Source organism: Chlorocebus sabaeus, chromosome 17 (genome assembly GCF_047675955.1).
Source record: "Chlorocebus sabaeus isolate Y175 chromosome 17, mChlSab1.0.hap1, whole genome shotgun sequence".
Classification (NCBI taxonomy): domain Eukaryota; kingdom Metazoa; phylum Chordata; class Mammalia; order Primates; family Cercopithecidae; genus Chlorocebus; species Chlorocebus sabaeus.
This window is the reverse complement of record NC_132920.1, coordinates 14,418,501-14,434,631: the sequence shown is the minus strand read 5'-3', so window position 1 is coordinate 14,434,631 and position 16,131 is coordinate 14,418,501. Positions and strand designations below refer to the sequence as shown.

The 16,131-nt window shown below is 42.6% G+C and overlaps 1 long non-coding RNA gene across 8 annotated transcripts in view; it reads right to left on the bottom strand.

Moving 5' to 3' along the window:
• Window positions 1-16,131, bottom strand: part of LOC119626792 (uncharacterized) — a 77,474-nt gene that overhangs the window by 43,342 nt on the left and 18,001 nt on the right. For 2 of the 8 annotated variants that reach the window (XR_012089037.1, XR_012089038.1), the window contains exon 3: window positions 9,213-14,631. This is a non-coding gene — a long non-coding RNA (uncharacterized lncRNA). Of the gene's footprint in view, window positions 1-4,771; window positions 14,632-16,131 lie in introns of those variants that run through there. The other 6 variants (XR_012089039.1, XR_012089041.1, XR_012089040.1 and 3 more) reach the window with 6 other exon arrangements.

Below are 16,131 nucleotides of genomic sequence, written 5' to 3'. Positions count from 1 at the left end.
AAGGTAAGGGAGACAGTAAGTGAGTTTGGGATGAGCAGTGATACTTGATGGAGTCATCCTTCCAGGGAGAGAAAGAAATACTCCAGAGCTGCCTCTCCTCTCTCCCCAAGTCTCCTAAAGTGCCGCCTGTCAGTTGAAGCCAACAAGAAACCAGATGGCCCAGGAGTCTTGTTGACGTGGTCCATGTAGACCAATCTCCCAGGGAAGAGCAAAGGTGGTGTAAGGGAGGACAGATTTTTCCTCTACCCTCTTAGGTTCTGCAGCTGGGCCTGAGAATTAAACTGACAGAAGACAGATTAACAGGAGAAAAGCATATACATTTTATTTGATGTTAATATTTTTGCATGGCATAGGAGCCTTCATAGAAAAAAGAAATGAAGAGGCCCGAGAGGGTATATACCATTTCAACAAAGAATAATCAACTGTGGAGATGTGACAAGAAAAAAGCAAAAGGAGTTTGGACCGAGGCAGCAAATTTTGGGAAAGTGACTAGGAAATATTGGAGAAACTAGTGGAAGATAAAGGTTGTTTTAGTAGGTTTGTTTGTATAGATTCATCTTGACATTCACTCTCTGTCTTCAGTAATAGGAATGTTCTCTTTTTCCTGGTACAGGGAAGGGAAGACACTTTTTTGGTAGGAAATCTGTGTCAGCTTTCAGGTAGAAAGGGAGAGATCAGAGATCCTTTCTTACGTCTGCTGTTCATTCAGCTCAAAATAATCAATATGTTAAAGTTGCATATTTTAGAGTGGCATGTTCTGATTCCTATCAGTGGAGAAAGATCGAGTAAACCTGGAGGTGCCCAGTGCCCTTTTTCTGTGTCCCACAGCTTCCTGTGCACACCTCTTCAAACCCATGCCTCCTGCTAAATTTTAACTGCTCCACTCCCTAGCTAGTCTCTCAGCCATGTTGAAAGGCAGTTGGGCCTCTCACCTCTTTTCACCAGTGTGTACCACAGTGACTGGCACATAACTAACGGTAACTGAACTCAATAAATATTCTCTAAAATTAAATAACAAAATTTTGAATGTATACTTGCCAGAATTGTTGGAGACTTTAGGAAATATTTAGTTCACTCTTCTTATTTCAAAGATGGAAAAACTAAAACCAAGAGGTGAATAGCCTTGTTCAAGAGCTAAAATTGATACACAGCATTAATGGTATGGTATACACAGTATTAAAGGAATGGTATACACAGTATTAATTTTCAGGACCAGATTTTAGTTTTTCTAATTCCCAACCTTCCTCTACTACTTAATTTTAACTGTAATCTCAGGTTATTCCTTGGAAGCAAAATTCACACGACTTTTCCATTAAACTAAGAGTCTTATGTTTTGGCAACAAGAAAGAGACAGTGAGAGGGGTTGGATCTGCCTGCGTTGAGTCCTTTGCCAAAAACAATCTCTGAGCTCTCTGGATAAGCAACACTTGCAAACCTAGCAAAGTGCCACAAGCTGGAGTCATGAAATGAAGCGCGAGGCTCAGGAATAACGCCTTTACACAAACTACCTCTGATGGTGGGTGGTGAGAGTGGTTTTGTTTTAACATCCTATTAGCACATTATCTTTCATTTCCAAAGCCTTTATTGGTTCCAAGCCTACAGGTGGTGATGGGGGGTGGGAGGGAGTTTGAATAAGATGTTCCTTAGTTGGGAGGCAAAGCTGTTGGTGCCTCCTCGTTTGATGAGTCAGCCATCAGCTGCTGCTGCTGCTGCTGCTACTGCTGCTGCTGCTACCACTGCTGCTGTTTTTTTTTTTTTTTTTTCCCTTGGGAAATGCAACCATTGCTTCTGAAATGATTGCATGCCAAGTGCAAAAGATGGAAGCATTGATCATACTGGATTGGAAACACCAGTTTATTTATCTGCCCTCACTAAACTATGTGCTCTTGGAGAGCATAGATTATGCCCTTTGTCTAGGTAACTCCAGACCCTGGCCAAGTGTCTAATGCTTTTTTTTGGTGACACCACAAAAAAATGGGGAAAAAAAATGCTAGGTGGACTTGAGAACATGGACTCAGTGATCAGGGATGCAATTCTAAGGCCTAGCACTCTGATGAGCATTCTTATGTCTTCTCACTTCTCTAGCAGAGGGTGGTTCTAGTACCATCATGCAGCTGTTGCAATGATCCAAGAAGATTGTGTGATTGAAACTTCATGTGATACAAACTGTAAAATTTGGGTATAGCTTAAATTTCCCAGGAGCTATTGGCTAACCCCATGACTTTGGGCAAGTTAAACCACCTATGAACCTCAGTATCCACAGCAGTAAAATAAGAAGGTTAGAAACTATGATGTACATGGTCCTTTTCTGCTCTGAAATTCTCCTAAATTTCTTTGCTGTCAAACACCCCAACTCTCTTCTTTGACAGGGTAGAAGACAGTCCGTGAAGCTGCCACTAAAAAGGATAAAAGGAACTATGTGGGTTTATGATCACAACCAATTATGCTACTGCCAAAAGAAAACAGCACTGAATATTTTAGTTTCTCAGAGGACGTGCAATGTTTGAAAATCATCTTCCTTCTTGCATTAAAAAAAAAAAGAAAAAGAAGAAGAAAAGTGGGAGAACCATCACATTCTGTGCATAACTTTTCTACTTATAGACAAAATTTTCAATTCATTTTTTTCCTTTCTGGAGGTGTGAGGGAAAATTCCCATAGCTGTAGGAGTGTGGAAGTCAGGGGACTGTAGGAGAATGTAAGTGTGATCGTGGGACTACACTTAATTCATTAAAATGTGTGGTTTATAAAAACCACTTTGCCAAAAATGAGCTTTGTGGGAAGGAGAAGGCAGCAGGGATATGGATGCGTGGGGGAAAGGGAGGAGTAAGAAGTGCCAAGAGAGAAGGAAGTCTTATTTGTTGCTAAATGTTGAATCCCACATAAGAATATGTCATGAGCCAATTTAGGGAAATTAAAATGCAACTTGGGGGAGTGCAAATCTATTAGGCACAGATATTACGTGTTGACATTATTATCATCCTATTTTTATATAAATTGTGAACATTCTCCAGTGACTTTAAAAAGTTTGGGGAAACTTTTTTTTTAGTTATCCTCCTTTCACATTTTCTCTCTTTTCCTAGGTGAAATGGCAGTCATAGAACAACATTGTGCTTTTATTCCTTTCCTGTCAATACTGTGAATTGTTTCGGAAACAAACTGCATTATTTAGGTTAACATTGGCTGCTGTAACAAATAAACCTCAAACTTTTGTGACTTAACACAACAGAATTTTATTTCTCATTCACCGAACAGTCTGGTGCAAATATTCCTGGTGGGCACGCCACTTTCCTCAATGAGATAACTCAAGGATTGAGGCTCTGCTATGGCTTGAATGTGTCCCATCCAAAATTCGAGTGTTGCCAATGTGATAGTATTCAAACGTAGGGCCTTTAAGAGGTGATTAAGCCATAAGGTCTCTACTCTCATGAATCAGATTAGGTGTCCTTATAATAGGTCTTGATAGAGGGTTTATCCCTTTTTGCCCTTCTGCTATCTACCATGTGAGGATACATCTGTTCTTCCCCCCAGGGGTTGCAGCATTGAAGGCACCATCTTGGAAGCAAAGACTAGACCCTCACCAAGCAGTTAACACGCTGGTGCATTGATCTTGGACTTTCCAGCCTCCAGAACTGTAAAAAATAAATTTCTGTTCTTAATTAATTACCCAGTCCCAGGTATTCTGTTATAGCAGCACAAAGCTTAGGCAGGCTCCTTACATCTTGTGGCTCCATTATCTCCTGGGAACTGGGAGTCCTTAGGTTCTAGCTATATAAAGAGAAAAAAAAGATGGAGAAGGCACACATGCTTCTTAATGGTCGTGGTTCAGAAGTAACAAATACCAATTTTATATGTTCTACTGACCCAACCCAGATGCAGGGGTGTGCTGGGAATGGAGTCTCTGATCGGGCAGCAGGGATCAGGGATCAAAGATCAGGAAAGATTCCAGGGTGAATATTTTACTAGGTGAGGAGGACCATGAATTCTGACAAACGGTTTTTGCTGCTCCACCCACGCCTCATCATCACTGTTAAACACAAAGAGAAACGGCAGCACTTTTTGTCCATTGATTGTAACTCTTTCTTTAAAGACTTTTAAGGCAGAATCCTAATTCATCTCTTCTACGAAACTTTCATGATTCAAAGGGAAGTCCCTGCATGGGCACTGCCAGCTTCTGCCTCTATGCTTTTTCCTGAACCTTCTCCACCTCTGGAACGTACTTCAGGTAAGACACCTGTGCCTGATCCTTGTGATCTCTTCTTGCATCTGTTATTCCTCTGCTTGTTCACCTCAGGGGATCCCCTCTCTCAGAGACATTTTTTCTGTCAAAGAATTACTAAGCATTCACAAACTAGTGGGGAGATAGCTTTTCTTTAAGAAATCTCTTGGCAGGCAGACCCCCCCCCCCCCCCCCCCCGCAAATCATACCCAGGATATCCCTATGTCAAAACTCACCAGGAACCAAAGGGTTCCTTTTCCTTATTTATAAGTCGATGTTAGAGCCAACTCTATTTTTAGAGGTGTAAAAACTGAGATCTAAGGAGGTTAAGTAGAGCTTTGCCTGAAATTTCACAACTAGTTTGTGAAGAACCAAGCTTAGGATCCAGGAGTCCTGACATTCCACTAACACTCTTTCCATTCTGTCATAGAGTCTTAAGGGCCCAAGGCCACATGAGCCAATACCAGTATGCATTCTCAACTCATGGAAGAGACAGACACTTAAGTGAGTATGTATATATACATGTGCTGTGTGTGATTATTTTTTCCTGCCAGGCTTGTCATTTCCCTTTACCACCCAACAATTATTATTTCTTAGAACATGTTATATTGTTTTAGGTCTCCACAATATTTCCACTACGGCATGGCATTTGCTGGGTGTATTAGTCTGTTCTCACATTGCTATAAAGAACTACCTGAGACTGGGTAATTTACAAAGAAAAGAGGTTTAATTCGCCCCTGATTCTGCAGGCTGCATGGAAACATGGTAGGGGAGGCCTCAGGAAACTGACAATCATCAGTGGAAGATGAAGAAGAAGGAAGCACATCTTACATGGCCAGAGAAGGAGGAAGAGAAAGAAGGGGGAAGTGCTATACCCTTCTAAACAACTAGCTCACATGAGAACTCACTGTCATGAGAATAGCAAGGGGAAAATTTGTCCCCAGGATCCAATCACCTCCCACCAGGCCCCTCCTCCAACACTGGGAATTGCAATTTGCCATGTGATTTGGATGGGGACACAGAGCTAAACCATATCAGTAGGTAACTAGTTAGTCGTTTTTTTCTTTTACACAAAAGCTAGTGTTGACATAAATTATCATAGCATCAAAGATACCTAGAGATAAACCAATTAAAAATATGCACAGGATATCAAAGTCATGTCTAAATATTATTGAAAGAAATTGAAGAAGACCTAAATAAATAAATAAATACATCACTTTTATGAACTGGAAGGATCTCATCTCTGTAAATAAGTCAAACCTCTCCAAATTGATCTACAGAATCAATATAATGCCAATCTAAATCCCAGGAAGGTGTTTTGAGGAAATTGACAGGCTGATTCAAAAACTAATATAGATATGTTAAGTCTTAACAGTAACAGAGACAATCTTGAAGAAAAATGAAGTGGGAGGATATCATGACTCACTTTTAAAAGTGCACCAAGTAAAACAGAGTGGCATTGGTCATGGGATAGAAAAATGGACCAATAAAAAGAATTGAAAATCTGGAAACAGATCCATGCATATATGTATACTTGATTTGATTTATGACATAGGGAATCATGGGGAAAGGATAATCCCTTAATAAATGACACTGGTTCCATTACATATTCATATGGAAAAAAATCTTGATCCCTACTGCACAGTATACACAAATATCAATTCCAAATGTGAAAGGCAAAACAATAAATCTTCTACAGGGTTTGGCAAACTTTTTCTGTAAAGAGTCAGAGAATAAACATTCTGGGCTTTGTGTGCCATAAGGTCTGTTGTAGCACAAAAGTAGTCATGGGTGATGTGTAAATGAATGAGCATGACTGTATCCCAATAAAACTTTATTTACAAAAACAGTTGGCAGAATGGATTTGGATCACAATCCACAGTTTGCCAACCCCTGTTCTAGAAGTTAACATGGGAGAATATCTTTATGATCTTGGAAGAAGATTTTTAAATAGTCACAAAATGTCCTAATCACAAAGGCAAAGATATGTTGCGGTCCTTTAATTTTAAGACGTTCTGTTCACCCCAAAATACCACTAAAGTACCGAAGAGGCAATCGATATAGTTGGAGAAATTATTTGCAACACATATAACGCATGTCCAGAATATATAAAAACTACAAATCAATAAAGAAGACAAATAACACAATGCCATGTTCAGACACTTCACCAAAGGTCGCCAAATTGCCAATTAACATTTTCAGAGGTACTCAACTTTATCAGTCTTCAGGAAAATAAAAATTAAAGCCACAATGGCATGCCACTACACACCTACTGCAATGATCATAATTTAAAAGCCTGACAATACCAAATGTTAGCAAGGATTTTGAACATACATACTGTTGATGGAAGCATAAACTGGCACATTTCCACTTTGGAAAACTCTTTGGCAAGTTTCCTCTAACGCTAAGTACTATATGCATACTTTCTGACTCAGCAATTCCACTTGCAGATATGTACTCCCACAGAAATATACACAAAAGACATGTATAAGAATGTTCGTGGCAGCATTATTCATAATAACCTCAAATTTTAAACAACTTAAATAACCATTAAATGGACAGTTGAATGGGTAAATAACTCATAGTATATTTATAGAATGGAAAACTATTCAGCAATAAAAATACATGAACTCCTTTTACATGCAAATCTACTGAAACTTTCAAATGTAACAGTAAGTGAAAGTAGCCAGAATTGAAAGGATACAGAATGTATGATTCTAATTATATGTGGCTCAAATACAAATATAAGTAAAACTAACCGATGGCATTATAAGTCAGAACAGTGGTAACCTTTGGAGAGAAGGAAGAGCATGATAAACTGGAATATTCAGTGGGTTTCTTGGGAGCTGATAATGCTCTATTCTTTAACCTGAGTGGCACTTACACAGGTACATTCATTTTGTGATAGCTCATTGGACTATATACTTATGATCTATGTAATTCTCTGTATACATGCAATACTTCATTTAAAGGTTTTAGAAATCTATTGGAGAAAAAAAAAAAAAACACTGCCTCCTGTTCCAACTATATGTTTCAATCACCACAGCAGGTCAGACACAATAGCCGTACAGATGCTTAGGTAGCACTGAAACGCTACTGGACAAAGAAACATGGCTTACAAGTGACCACCTCACAGAAGAAATAGATTCTAGATACACCCAGAGAAGTTCATCTCAGAACTATCAGGTCAGGAAAACGAGGTTGTGAAGTCAGAACTGTAAAGCAATTCTGTTGTCTAGCAACTGCCTTATGTTGGTCTCTTTCCTGCTCCTATTCTCTGTTAAGTCTTGCAAAAGTGGTTTTACTCACAGGACAAGTGGTTCTCTATACTAGGCGGCTTAGATTTAGGTTTCCCTAAAGATGGGATGAATTGATTGCATATATTTGGAGCTCTATTGCTTTTTAATACTCAATAGCAAAGAATTCTATTCCTGAATCCTAGAACTTCAATCTTCATGAGACAGCGAAAGGGCATTTTGACCCTCCCAATCAAAGTCGAAGAATATTTATTCCATCTCCTTCATATTTTCCTCTTCTCATCCTTGAAATCTTAATTAAAACTTCCTAAATTCATTTCCTCTAAGTATACCACAGTAGCCAGAACCCTTACTGGCGTTGAGAACTTTCCTTGGCACAGGTATAATTGCTCCTCTGTCAGTGTCCGGTGGAAGCTAACCTGAGTGGCATGTTTTCATAAGCTTTGGTGGTCGAGAGGATGCCACCAGGATGGCAAGAAGGGGATGTGTGAAACACCTCACCTTGGCAGGAGCACAGGCCTTGAAATCAGACAGACTGAAGCTCCAACACAGTGCCCAGCACTCACTAGATGCTCGACCTTAAACAAATTACTTAATATAGTTTAGAATCAGTTCCTAAATTATAAAATAAATAAAATAGTGTTTATCTGATAGAATGGCATAAAGTAAGAAGAGGAGGAGGAAGAGGAGGAGGAGGAGGAGGAGGAGGAAGGAAGAAGACCATAAATAGCACTGCTGTGTGCCTGGCATTGTTCTGTGTGCTATATATATGTTGACTTATTTCTATGTAAGTGTCACAGCAATCCTAGAACATAGGCTGTGTTCATATCACCAGTTTATAAATGAGGAGCCCAGGCATAGAGAAGTGAAGGAACTTGCCCGAGGTCAGATGGCTACAAAGTGGTGGAGGGAGGACACTGATCCAAGCAGTCTGGCCGCAGGGTCCATGTTCTTATGCACAACACCCAACTGGTTTCTTGCCCCTAGAGTAGAGGCAATCAAGCATGGATGACTCACTTCAAGTAATGCTTCTTTCATCCCCTTTCTCACAAAGCTCAATGGCACATCTAATTTCTAGGTTTAGGAAGCGAGAAATTAAGAAGATCCTTGTGTGTTTCTCTCATTTAATAGCACTCCCTGTATCTTACTTTCACCTCCTCAGTGAACGACTTAGAGAATAGGGCTGCTTTGGTAAGTTCTTTACTCAACATGCACACGATGAGCACCTATGGCACGCCAAGCACTATCGTAGGTAATAAAGGAGCCAAGGGGCCACGCCAGTTTCTTCTCCACTCTCCCTCTCTCACTGGAATCATAAGTCCACATGAAATGCTGTGGCCTCAGGACTAAAGAATAAAGTCTAGGCCAGTGACAGGCCAATGCTCATACAGTCCTAGCTTGTCCATCAGCTGCCAGAGAGGCCTGCATGCATCCAGAACTAAATCCAATCCAGAGTTATGTGGAGAGAGCCTACTCCAGCCTGGATTTGCTCCTGAAACAGCAAGTACATTGTTCCTAACTCCAGGCCATGCTTGCCAGTGGCAGCTCATGACCTTCCAGAAATTACTTTGCCTTTATAGAGCAGGCTGTAATTTTAACTCCCACTCCCCCGCCACCAACTTTATTTTTTCATCAAAAATTAATTTAAACACCAGTGAAAGCTCAGAATCCATTCACTCTGATTGGCAAGAAAGGAAAGAGAAAAGAAAAGCAACAACACATTTTGTTGTTTGCCATACCTGAACTGGCAGAGTCTTCAAGAGTTGTACTGAGGTTGGAATTTAACACTCCCTCCTCCAACACAAACACTCCTGCGGTGGGGGGAGGCAGGGGGATGTGCTCACTAGGCCGCCCTCAGATCTGTGCGTTGACGGTGAAAACAAGGCCCTAAAACACATGTCCAGCAAAACTTAAATAAGTCACGACCTATACAAGGCAAACCTTGCTACCGACTGCTTCTCCTTTCCTCTCCCCACTTCCATCTTTTTCCTTCCCACAGAGCTTCTTTCCTTCACAAAGCTTGGGAAGCACCCTCTGTAGAAACTAAACTATACATGAAAATCCAGGTCCCAGTCCACCATTCCAAGGCCATCAGTACCTTCAACAGGGGAAGCTAAGACTAAGAAATGGGACTTGGAGAGCTTTCCTGAGACCTCCTTTCCCGTCGTATCTGCCTTCCTACAAGCCCTTGTCTGAGAAGTGTGTACTGAGATGGAATAACCCGTAGGACTTCTGGGTATTTCTCTCTAGGCTTCTGGCCCAAGCTTGTATCTTCGGAATGTTCCCAGAGTTGGCCCAAGAGCCATGGTGATCATAGCAAGTCCAGGCTCTAGTGATGTGGGCACTGTGGAAAGTTTCCTGGGGAGTGTGTCATGTTGAATCAAATGTGAATGCTTCTCCTAAACTAGATGTTCTTGAAGTTTATGTAAATAGAAGGCAGGAGAAGCTCGAGTAACTGCACTTCTCCCCATTTGAATCATTGGTTTTACCCTTTGCACTGTGGCCAATGCAGTCTGCTCTGCAGAGCAATAGGAGTCAATCCCAAGGCTCCAAGGGCCAGGCAGAAGGAGAGAGCTGACAGCTCCCAGTAAAGGAAAAAGCGGGGTCACTGTCCAGCTTTCTGGAGTTGCAGGATTAGTTTTCTGCTGGACTCCCCAAGTGGCAATCTACAGGCCTTTTTCCAGAATTACCAGACTCTGAGGAGACAATAAAAAAGAAACTAAAACAATTTTTGAAAAGTTTTCCAAAGTTGGTGAATGCTATACAAAGCCCCAGTTGACTTTGATATTTGCTCGGCTACAGGGAGAGGGGAACACGATCTGATTTGTGAGTGTCTTGGTTGCAAGTTTTGGCCAAGGCCTGGGTTGTTCCAAATTAAGACTGAGGAAGCAGAATTTCCCTTGGGGCCTTGGTACTGACTTTGAGCTGGGATCTTCTAGAAGACCCTGTAGAGTGGGAAAACAGTTGCCTATTATGCTTGTGTAACAGGATTATAGATTATTTCACTCTGAGAATCTTTATGAAATGACCTACAAAGCCTGAACCTCAAAATGTTGAGAAATCTTCTAAGCTGAGGGGATGCTGGGTTGATTCTGGGTGTTGGAACTAATATTCCCACTTGGGTCTTGTGTTGTCTGAGGTTGGACTCCCCAGAAGCAGACACTGAGTGATTCACTTAAGGAATATTGCCAGGAAAAACTGGTGAGAAGTGGGCCCCACAAGGAAAGGAGGACGCCGGGACAAGGTGCAACACTGAGCAAAGCCTCAGGAAAGGAAATGCTGAGATGTGACTTACCGTCTCTCCAGATCTTCCTGTGTACTGTCACTGCTGTCCTGGCCAGGGACCAAGGAAGCTGGAGTATTTACACCTCCCTCTCACTGTCATTCACCAGTTAAAGACTGTCATTTCTAGAAGGAAGTCAATCTTCATTATTGCACTATCAAAATAGTTTCTGGACTGAGGGCAGCTCTCTGATAAAGAGATACAGCTGCTGCTTGAGCACAGCTGGATCTGGGTACATGAAAATAATAAAGGGCTTGTAAGGGGAATGGTCCAAACACTAAGTGAGTCAGCTATATATTGTCTGGACTTGCTGTGGACTGAACTGTGTCCCCACCAAATTCGTACGTTAAAGTCTTAACCCCTCAATATGACTATATTTGGAGATAGGCTTTTAGGAGGTAATTAAGGTTAAGTGGGATCACAAGGGTGGACCCCTAATCCAATTGGACTGGTAGCCTCGTAAAGACAGGAGGAGACACCAGGGATGTCTCCCCCTGTCTCTTTTCATGCACACTCAGAGGAAAGGCCATGTGAGGACACAGCCAGAAGCCAGCTGTCTGCAAACCAGGAAGAGAGCCCTCACCAGGAATGAAATTGCCACCTTGATCTTGGACTTCTCGCCTCCAAGAGTGTGAGAGAATAAAACTCTGTTGTTTAAGACACTCTGTGTGTGGTATTTTGCTATGGCAGCTCTGGGCTGGCAAGGCATTGCTTTGGGTCAGTCATACACAGAGTAGGTACATTTATCTGTAAGAGAAACTCCACTGATGCAATCCGTGGTACACAAGTACCAAAGGCTGTGAGCAGTCACCATTGATTTGTCAATGCTGTGGGCCCTGCCATTGGTCCCAGAGTTAGTGTCAGTCAGTGGTCCTTTGGGGTCTTCCCCTCACCTCATCTTAAAGTTTTTGGTTCACATTCCCTCTGCTTTGCTTGACTGCATGGAGGTGGGACAGATGCTGCATTTGCAGGAGGGCACCAGTGCGCTTTTCTGTTTTCTTCCCTACTTCCCAGTCATTCCATCTGAAAAGAATGCATAAAACCAGATTCTGAAGAACCAGCATGTCTTTTTAAACTTCTTGGCCACCTGTCAGTGAGTGGAAATCCCACAACAAAGCAGGAACTATCTAGATTATAGATGTCCAGCCAACCTGCTCGCATGGCCTGAAGGTGAGGCTTGAGCTCACAGTTGCTAGCCACTGAGCACCCAGGCCATGCTGAGCACCGCACCACAGGGCAGAGACTTCTGAAGTTACAGCCTTGCCACTTAACAGCAAGAAAGAGCTTCCTGAAGCCAAAAGCTCAACTATGTGCTGCTCAAGAATGGCATGCTGGTCGTGGCAGGCAGTCTACAGAGGAACAGAGAAACTACATGGAGAAGCAGACCCGGGCTCCATGTTACCTCCTTCTCCATAACTGTGGGATTGGCAAGGAGAAAGGAAAGTGGGGCAACAACCAAGAGAAGAGCCCAAATGACTGCTTTTGTCCAGGCACAAATATCACTAGTTATGCCATGCCCCCACTGAGCTTCTAGATCCTTGTCAAATCCTCTTCTGCAGACTAAAAATAATCACTCACATATAAACAAACGTAAATATATTTTTAACATGCCTCAGAAAACCCACCTTCCTGTTGGGTTTTGGGGCTCTCTCTCCAAGTCAACTGGCATATCACAAAAGCAACTGCAACTGCTTAGAACTTTCCACCACATACAGGCAAATGTGACCCCAGCTGACATCTGACTGTGAATGCCAAAGTGACTTGTGTTGTGAGATTAGAATCTCTAACTGCCTTGTGGTTTCAGAAAGCAGGAGAGGCCAGAACTTAGGAGAGGGTGAGGGCTTAAAAATTCAAGGTGAAGAGTTCCAGAGAAACCCACACATTTTGAGGGTCATTTGTGTGGCTTCCTGCGGAAGGTTTTAAAAGCCGGAGTACAGTACTGTTGAGACGTTAGCCAGTGGAAATAAAGGAAGCCCGCCACCCAGCCAAGCAGCTAGCTGGATGGCGGCCCCCAGTTGGGGATGGTATTTCACCCTGTGAGGGCAGGCAGCGAAGGAAGAGAAACCAACCAACTGTCACCGATCTGAAAGAATTTGAGGGCCAGAAGGATAACAGCATGATTTAAAAAAAAAAAAAAGCCGGGCGCGGTGGCTCAAGCCTGTAATCCCAGCACTTTGGGAGGCCGAGACGGGCGGATCACGAGGTCAGGAGATCAAGACCAGCCTGGCTAACACGGTGAAACCCCGTCACTACTAAAAAATACAAAAATTAGCCGGGCGTGGTGGCGGCGCCTGTAGTCCCAGCTACTCGGGAGGCTGAGGCAGGAGAATGGCAGGAACCCGGGAGGCGGAGCTTGCAGTGAGCCGAGATCCGGCCACTGCACTCCAGCCTTGGTGACAGAGCGAGACTCCGTCTCAAAAAAAAAAAAAAAAAAAAGGATTTTTTTAAAGGCATACACAGGACATATGATCCCTAAGTAATAGCTCGTAATTAATAAAATAACCCTGTGATCCTGCCAAAGTACTCTTTTTACTCTTTCTCTAACTCATTTGCAGACATTAGATGCCTCTTACCTCTTCTTTGCACTCATCATCATTCCACAAAAATAAGAGATTGGGGCAAATAAGGATTTGCATTGACGGGACGTTTTGTGCTTTTCAAAGAGCAGTCCGTTCCACCGAGAGGTAAGGATAACATAATTAGAAAAAAATTGTGGGATGTGCCCATGGCCAGGTGTGGTGGCTCACGCCCGTGATCCCAACACTTTGAAAGGCCGAGGTGGGAGGATTGCTTGAGGCCAGGAGTTCAAGACCAGCCTGGACAACATAGTGAGACCCTGTTTCTACAAAAAAAGATAAAAAATTAACCACGCATAGTGACATATGCCTATAGTCCTAGTTACTCAAGGGACTGAGATGGGGAGATCACTTGAGCCCAGGAGTTCCAGGCTGTAGTTTGCTTTGGCCACACCACTGCACTCCAGCCTCAATGTCAGAGCAAGGCTCTGTCTCTAAAATTAATTAATTAGTTAAAAAAAGAATTGTGCCCAAATGGCTTAGAGCTAGTTAAGTGACAGATGTATTTTGCTATGGACCAAAGTTAAGGTTGTTTGACTTTTAGGCACTTCTTTGGCCATGAGCTCCTGCTTCTGGTTCTCCTGATAAAATGCTAGAGGCTCAGTCCAAGGTAACAAGCAAGAAGTGGGCTCAGGAGGACAGAGCTCTGGCTTCCCAGATGCACATTCATTCACAGGCTCCTACCACTGCCATTGCAGGTTCCTTGACTTTGTCCTTCAGTCCTGACTTATTGTAATTTCTCTGCTTATGGGTAAAACGAGGAATTCCTGTCACATTGCCAACACCACCCTCTTTCTTCTCACCCCAAGGAGGGTGCAGAGAGGGGGCGAGACCAAGCCTGCCCAGAGTTGGAGTCTTGAGACGTGAGGTAACGTTGGTTCCCCATCTATGCTGAAACCTGAGGGAAATTGGCAGGGCTTATGAGGAGGGGAAGGCCGGCCTTGAGATTTTCTTTATGTTTGGCCTGGATGTAGTCCAACCTTAAACTCAAATGAAAACTTGAGAAATGTTATATTACCAAAGAGCGCATGTGTGTGTTTTGAGATGAAGGTAATGGAGTGGGTGGTGGCGGCCAGCCACAAAGCACAGCTTCAATCCAGCTAAACAACTAAACCCCCACTGAAGAATCCAGGCCCTCATGACCACACCATAAGGAGGAGTCTTTATTATCCCAATTCTTGTATTTTGTGTTTGCGCCCATCCAGGGAGCTCTTAAAACACCTGGGTCCCAGTCCCTCATGTGGTTACTCACCTGAGCTAAATCTCTTCACGTCTCTGATCCTCAACTTTTCCCATGCTCTAAATTAGAGGTATAAATCGAGTGTCAGGGATCTTTTCGTTCAAAGAACCAAGTTCTAGTGCAATCACTGGCAAATGTAATTTCTAAATGTTAAAAGTCATCCATGCTTCCAAGACGCAATTGAAAAATGGCCAATGTTGAGAGGTTCAATGCATTTCATTTCTTTTTCAAAGGGTCTTTCCTATTTCAGGCAACCGCGCCTGCGGTAAGTATGACTGTATGAAAGCATATGTTTGCAAAACAGTTGAAATATTTGCGTATAATAGCATTTTCACAGCAGTTAGTATAAACAGGGAGAAACTTAGGAGTGGCATTTCGTGGGTGTCTATGAAATGACAGATTGTGCAATTTTTAGGAAGAAAAAAGGCTTGAAGGGAAAAACCCTAGAGGCAATAATATTTTGACCTTGAGAGAAAAAAAAATATGCTAGTTTGTGTATAGAAAATAAACTCTCCTTCAAAGTTTACGTTCAGAAAAACCTTGGTTGCTTGCTCATAAATAAATTGAGGACAGAATTGTTGATTATTGAGGTTAATGTTCTTTTACTAAAGTGGAAACATTGTATGTAATTAGATTAAGAAGAGATTTCGGTAGAAAGAGTGACGATGTGAGTAATCTTGAGTCAACAAAGGCACATTTTGATTTTATTAGCTAGCTATTAGAGCAATCTTTGGCATTTTATGTGTGATGCAGAGCATCAGGATGTAGCTGTTGAAAGTCATTTGTGTCCGCTGTCTGGACTAATTGAGCGACAATAATAAAACGCTGTTTTTAGATAAACAATGGGTGGCGGAGCTCCATCGGTCCCTGCAGGGAGCGTGTTGATGCCTTTCAAAGAGCAACTGGCTGAGCTCACGTGCCACAGTCATTTCACAGAGGAAAGTCAAGTCATTTAAATCAACTAAATTGAACGCAGTTTTGAAATGGAAATCAGTAATCCCAGTTTGGAGCTGCCTCCTTGTCAATGGAAAGCTAGAGGCTCGGATCGCCGTCTGGTTCTCTCCCAAGTCTTATTCAAAGGCAGGAGGCCCCTGAGCCACGCAGATTTCAAGTTAGCAATACCAGGGAAAGGAATATCACGTGTCGTATGTTTTGTGTAGTACGTTGGTGCCGAACAGGCTGACATGGAAATATCATCATAAACCCAAGCTGCCTGCTCTATGTCCCTCCCTTCAGTGCACACAAGATGGGTCCTAGACAGACGGACAAACAGAAGGCTTCCAGGAGGATGTAAGTGGGTAACGTGCTGCTGCCCTTGACCAGTAGGAAGGAATTTCTCTTGGAAGCCTCCCTCCTCCTCAGACTGTGCCCTTTCTCCTCCCCCCATGCCCTTGAGAATAAAGCATGTCCAGAAGTGAACCTCAACTTTGCGTCAAGATTAGGATCTCTGGTTACAGACTGAGAACAGAAGAAAGCAGGCTGGTATCCTCCGACTCACTTTATCTTAACGTAGGATCACACAACCACCAGGCTTTTGTGGCAGCCAAGGGGTGGCAGGG